We start from the raw sequence: 6,000 nt of genomic DNA, 5'->3' as shown, positions 1-6,000 counted from the left end.
TTCCTGGGTATTTGGCTGGTGAATCTTGCCCATATGCTCAGGGTTTAGCTGATTGCCATATTTGGGGTCGGGAAGGAATTTTCCTCCAGGGCAGATTGGAAGAGGCCCTGGAGGTTTTTCGCCTTCCTCTGTAGCATGAGGCATGGGTCACTTGCTGAAGGATTCTCTGCTCCTTGAAGTCTTTAAACCACGATTTGAGGACTTCAATAGCTCAGACATAGGTGAGAGGTTTTTCACAGGAGTGGGTGGGTGAGATTCTGTGGCCTGCGTTGTGCAGGAGGACGGACTAGATGATCATAATGGTCTGACCTTAATATCTATGAATCTATGAAAAGCTTGGGTAAAAAAAAAAAAAAAAAAAAAGACCTTGACCATGGTCCCAGGCTCTTCCGGATTGAGGGTAGGAGTAGGTTGAAGGTGAATGCCTCATATGAAGAAGGTTTTACTGCAGACCCTTATTTTTTAAGCAGTGAAGACTCCAGTTTGTGTGCCTCCTCTGATTGCAGATAGAACAGTATGGTCTGTAAGAGAAAGGCAGTCACTGAAGTAGGCAGGTCCCATTTGTAACTCCTCACAACGTAATAAACAATGTGAATTAAAAAACAAACAAGCAAAACCTTTTTTCAAAAGAACTATATTCCCATCTTTGTGTTTTCATGAATACTAGAGCAGCAAGTGGTGGGCCCTGTGAGACTCTCACTGGGCTGTTTGGTATTTCAGCAAGAAAGAGGGAAGCAAAGAGCAGCAGAGGCCACAGAAAGCTGAGACAAATGACTTGGAAAGGCTGTTGGATACCCCACAGGATGAATATATTGTTTTTTTGAACAAATGAATCAGAAAATCAGTAAGGGGCCTGCAGAAGACCAGATCAACCAACCAAACACAGGAATAAAGGGACTCTTTGCTCACATACTCATGAGAATTTTTTAAGTGAAAACCAAAGATGGAAAGAAAAAAATTCCCACTCGTTCACCCACCAACCCATGTAGCTGAAATAAGCCAAATAATAAAGAACAAATTGACAGATGTCACTTCAGAGATTGAGCTGATGCTAGTATGGGCCTTCCAAAAATTCTTTAAAATGTTCATTTATTTTTATTGAAACTTTCACTTGTATGAATTTTTTTAAAGCAATTTGAACTTCCAGTTACTACTTATTACTAGTGGAAAGCTGAAAAGAAATGGTAGTGTAGTGGCTGTGAAAAGGAAAGAAATATTGTTGTGTAACATTAAATTTCTTGTCTTTATTTTTAGCATAACTTGTGTATTGTGTTCCTCACTGTAGTATTTAGATATTGTTATAATAGACTAGGGCAGTAATATCCCTAATGACCGGTACCATGTTGTCAGATAAAAAGTTCTTAATTCTTTCTGTGGAGGTTTGATACAAGTTCAGTTTGAGTTTTTGACAAAGGGTTGCCTGTCTTCATATGAATCAGTTTGATTATCTCTTGTCGTGAGTTCATGTCCTGATCTAAGAATCCCACTGAATTCACCAAAATCGAACAGTCTGTTTAACTTAGAGGGAGTGTGATAAAATGAGTACACCTTCCAGTATTGCAAGAGAAATTGTTCATGAGAGAGAGGAAAAAGTCTTCAAGTCCTCTGAAGAGGTCAGGTGAAAATTTCAGCTGCGGTTCTCAGGTAAGTGACTGACAGTGAGCCCGCAGAGATCTTTATACATGAACAGCAGATCTGCATTACTACACCTGACCTCAATTATAGAGCAAGGTGAATACCTCCAAGTGAGAAATGTCTTTACTTCCAGATGGATAAGTCTCCTGTATTTCTCACTTTTTCTCATTGCAATCACTTCTTAGTTCCCACTTTTTTGTACTTTATTTCTTCTTGTTACGTTTTCTTATATAGTTAAAAGCAGAGATTGGACCAAGCCACAGTGGATCTGGATCCAAAATTTCCCAAATTTTGTGGGGGAGAGTTTGTTTAATTTTGCACCCATCTCTAGCTAGATGCAGAGCAAGTACTGCGACACCACTGTAATGGGTATACTATAAATGCTGACAAGGAAATGGGAAGAATATTCATTTGTATTTATGTAATGTGGTTAGGGGAGATTCAGGTTTGACTTAGATTTCAGTAAATATGAACTACTCCTAATTTCCTCATCTTCCTGAACAAAATTGTAGCAGTAAATAAGGAATCCAGAGCACACTACTGGAACATAACAGCGGTTGTTTTTTTCAGAGCTGAATTGGTTGGCAAACTATTACTGAGAGGAAAGCAACTCATAAACAAACACTAAGCAAAGCAATGCATGATATGTAGATCAGGGGTTATAGATGAAAGGCCTGCCATGAAGTCAATGGCAGAATTCACATTGTTTTCAAAGGGAATAGGATCCACACCATTTATGTTTCTGCTACATAATGGATTCCTAATATTATTTGGTTACATTAAAGTTTATAGTTCATTGAACTGTGAAAATAGGATATTGCACTGTGGATTACTTTATATGAAGTATTACTCAGTATTGATGCCATAGTCTATGAAATAATTTTGGGTAGACTATACTTATTCTCTGTGAATTTATCACCAGATGTTAGCTATTGGTACTGTATGCCAAGTTCCATAGGAAAGCTAATTGCTGTATCAGTAGCTATTCACACAAATGTTTGGTCTGGTTTTACTCTCAGTTCTCTGTGTGAATGTCTCATGTATATTGTTGTTTCTGCTCTATTACACACAGTGGCAGCCTAGACAATACTATGTCATTAAGTGCAGACTTCATTACAGCATGTATGGGATAGGAAACTTGTTGCTGATCATTGTGTTTAAAGTTTTTTCACTTGTGCTAGTCAGGCCCAATCCTGAAGTCCAGAGGTGAAACTGCCATTGAAGTGGACAGGAGTTTTGCCCTCTGACAGAAATAAAGGTCTAGGTGCTAGCTTCTTCAATTGAGTCATGGCAGAGTTATTTCTCCCAGGCTTTTTGTAAAGACAGGCCTATAGCCAGCTTATGAAGCTTACTGAAAGAGAGAGGGAGAAGAGTGTTTGCTCCAGGGCATAAGACAACATTTGACCTTTGAGGATTAAAAGCAAATTTTCCATGGGGTCAAATTCTCCCTTAACTGCCTACTGAAGGGTTTCTTGCACTTTTCTCTAAAGAAGCAGTACTGACAACTGTCAGACAGAATATTCGACTATTTGGACCACTGGTCTGATCCAGTATGGAAATTCCTAGTGAGATGGAAGTACAAGTGGGGGTCATTCAATACAGTGTAGGAGAACATTTCTTCTTGGGGGATTTTTGAGACTTAAAATTTGGAAAAAAGAGTTAGAAATCCCCTTGAAACTGGAATAGAAGAACTATATTAATCGTATTAATATATTAAGAGTTAAACCTTTTGCCCTCTGACCCAACTTGGCTACACATATCAGAAATCATTTGTACCTGGATTTAATAACTAAGGTCTTGTCTTCATTACTGGGGTAAGTTGACCTAAGTTATGCTACTCCAGCTATGTGAATAACTGGCTGGAGTTGGCATATCTTAGGTTGACTTACTCCGGTGTCTTCACTGTACTGCGTCAACGGGAGATGCTCTTTGGTCAATTTACCTTATTCTTCTCGGGGGCCTGGAGTAATGGAGTCGACCGAAGAGTGCTCTGCCGTCGATTTTAGCAGGTCTTCACTGGACCCGCTAAATCGACATCTGCTGTATCAATTGCAGCAGTGTCAATCTCCCCAGTAGTGAAGACAAGCCCTTAGAGAATACTATTAGGATAGGCCATGGCTAGGACGTTGACATGTACATTTTCCAAGGTCCATACATGAAAAAGAATAGTAGAATAAACTGTAAAGAATAAATTACCTGGTAAAGAACTTGTCCTGTTTATGCACTTCACCTTATTTTTAGAAATTATGTCTAAGCAACACTGCTTTCTGAATGCTGAAGAAGATGGGGACCAGTATGTGCCTGACTGTTTTCAATAAAACAAACACACACACGCATATTACCATATCCACAGTGTGACTGAAACAACTGAGAAAAAAATTGTGAAACCGTTCTGCAATTAATTTTATTTTAGCACAGAGCCAGAGACTAATAAAAGCACTGCGAACCTCAGCCCAAGCCTTTTGGCATATTTCTATGCCCTTAGAGCATCTAGTATTATAAGATTGTCCAAAAACTCATTTTGGGTTCATTATGAATTCTTTTTGAAGAACTCCAAGACTCTCTAGATGAGACAAGTTATCCATTGGCTAGTTCCAAAAGTCTCAGGTATTTGTAGTAAAAGCAAAATCTGTTGTTGTTCAGTTCCCGACTGAACATTCCAGTTTGAAATGCCTCACAAAGAGCTTTTTTACTGCCTTTTTGTTACTGATAGGTGAATAATTTGGGCTCAGCATGTCCATGTAGAAATGTAAAAGGGAGTGGAAACGAAATTAGCTAAAAGCAGCTTATGAAGTACACCTCTCTTCCTTTCCCCTATACTGTTCAGCACTTAATAAGTATCATGAATATCTAAATGCCATTTTTCAAATTCTGTTCATTTCCTGCCAGCTAATATGGCAACTCTGTGCTGACATATAACTTATTCAAATAGTAATAGATGCATCTCAAAAGACCATAATACTTGTATCATATAACACTACTCTTATTAATAGACTACTCAGAATAAAAGCCTCAGTATGTGTGCATTTTGACAGAGCTCTTTCAGTGAAACTATACTGGTAATTGGAACCTAGCCAAGAACTGAGTTAAAGTTATTTTTTGAAATGGGAAGTCTCTTTACAGAGGGCCACATTCTCCTCTGTTACACCAATGCAACCTCAGTGTGATAAACAGGGAGATTCATTTCACATATCTAGGAACTGATCCTGGCTTAGAGCATGCAGGTCTCTATGCCATGCAGTGGCGATAAACCAAACACCTTTCTTGTGGATACAAGATGTCAACCATAGGGGATAGGAAAGCATTTACCTTACTCTGGTGACCCTTTGGCTGTTGAAGAATAAAGTTAATTCATTTCAAAGTGTGGAGCAATTCGGGAAAGAGAAAGGGGGATAGCTATATAAGGTATGTATACACTGCATAATAAACCCTGGGCTCAGACTCAAATCCTCCACTGTCCATAAACAAATCTCTCTCAGTTGTGCCCGAAAGCCCTTGGGCCCATGGACCCAAACAGAGTTATGGGTCTGAGCTTGTCCAAGCCCTGGCATTTTTCAGTATGGACTCAGCTCAAGCCCAGGTTACCAGACTCATGGCTGGAAAGTCTGCCAATGCCATCCCACAATCCCCTGAGCCTGTGTTTCCCAGGCCTTCCATCCCAAAACTTCCCACCCAATTCCCAGGAACTGGAAGCAACCTCTTGGTTCAAATGCAGCTGCTTAACATTTAACCCTTCATTTCCACACAGACTGCACACAGGGAAACATAGTTACCCTCTCATGTGTTTACTATGGCCAGCACTAACAAGAAATCCCACATCAAGCATATTTGTAGCTGGCCAGAGGAACACAGCCAGATTCTGGTTAATCTCTAATGCAAGGCAAGCAAGACATTCAATACCAGCAAGAGCTCAAAAATGATCACGTCTACAAAGCTATATCAGAGTGGCTGGTGGCATTGGGGCTTGACCAGACCAGCAATCAATGCATACAGTGAATTAAGTGGCTCAAGACTGACTACTGAGAAATCAAGGATTGTCATAAATATAAAGGGAAGGTAAATCCCTTTAAAATCCCTCCTGGCCAGAGGAAAAATCCTCTCACCTATAAAGGGTTAAGAAGCTAAAGGTAACCTCGCTGGCACCTGACCAAAATGACCAATGAGGAGACAAGATACTTTCAAAAGCTGGGAGGAGGGAGAAAAAACAAAGGGTCTGGGTCTGTCTGTATGCTGTTTTTGCCGGGGACAGAACAGGAATGGAGTCCTAGAACTTTTAGTAAGTAATCTAGCTAGGTATGTGTTAGATTATGATTTCTTTAAATGGCTGAGAAAAGAATTGTGCTGAATAGAATGACTATTCCTGTC

The 6,000-nt window shown here is 39.7% G+C and overlaps 1 long non-coding RNA gene across 1 annotated transcript in view; it reads right to left on the bottom strand.

Moving 5' to 3' along the window:
• Window positions 1-292: 292 nt before the first annotated feature.
• LOC122465638 overlaps window positions 293-6,000 on the bottom strand; it is a 77,048-nt gene continuing 71,340 nt past the window's right edge. The window contains exon 3 of the long non-coding RNA XR_006290625.1: window positions 293-521. This is a non-coding gene — a long non-coding RNA (uncharacterized LOC122465638). The remainder of the gene's footprint in view (window positions 522-6,000) is intronic.

The sequence above is a fragment of the Chelonia mydas genome, chromosome 4, assembly GCF_015237465.2.
Source record: "Chelonia mydas isolate rCheMyd1 chromosome 4, rCheMyd1.pri.v2, whole genome shotgun sequence".
Classification (NCBI taxonomy): domain Eukaryota; kingdom Metazoa; phylum Chordata; order Testudines; family Cheloniidae; genus Chelonia; species Chelonia mydas.
The sequence above is the reverse complement of the archived record's forward strand: the minus strand, read 5'-3'. Positions and strand labels throughout refer to the sequence as shown.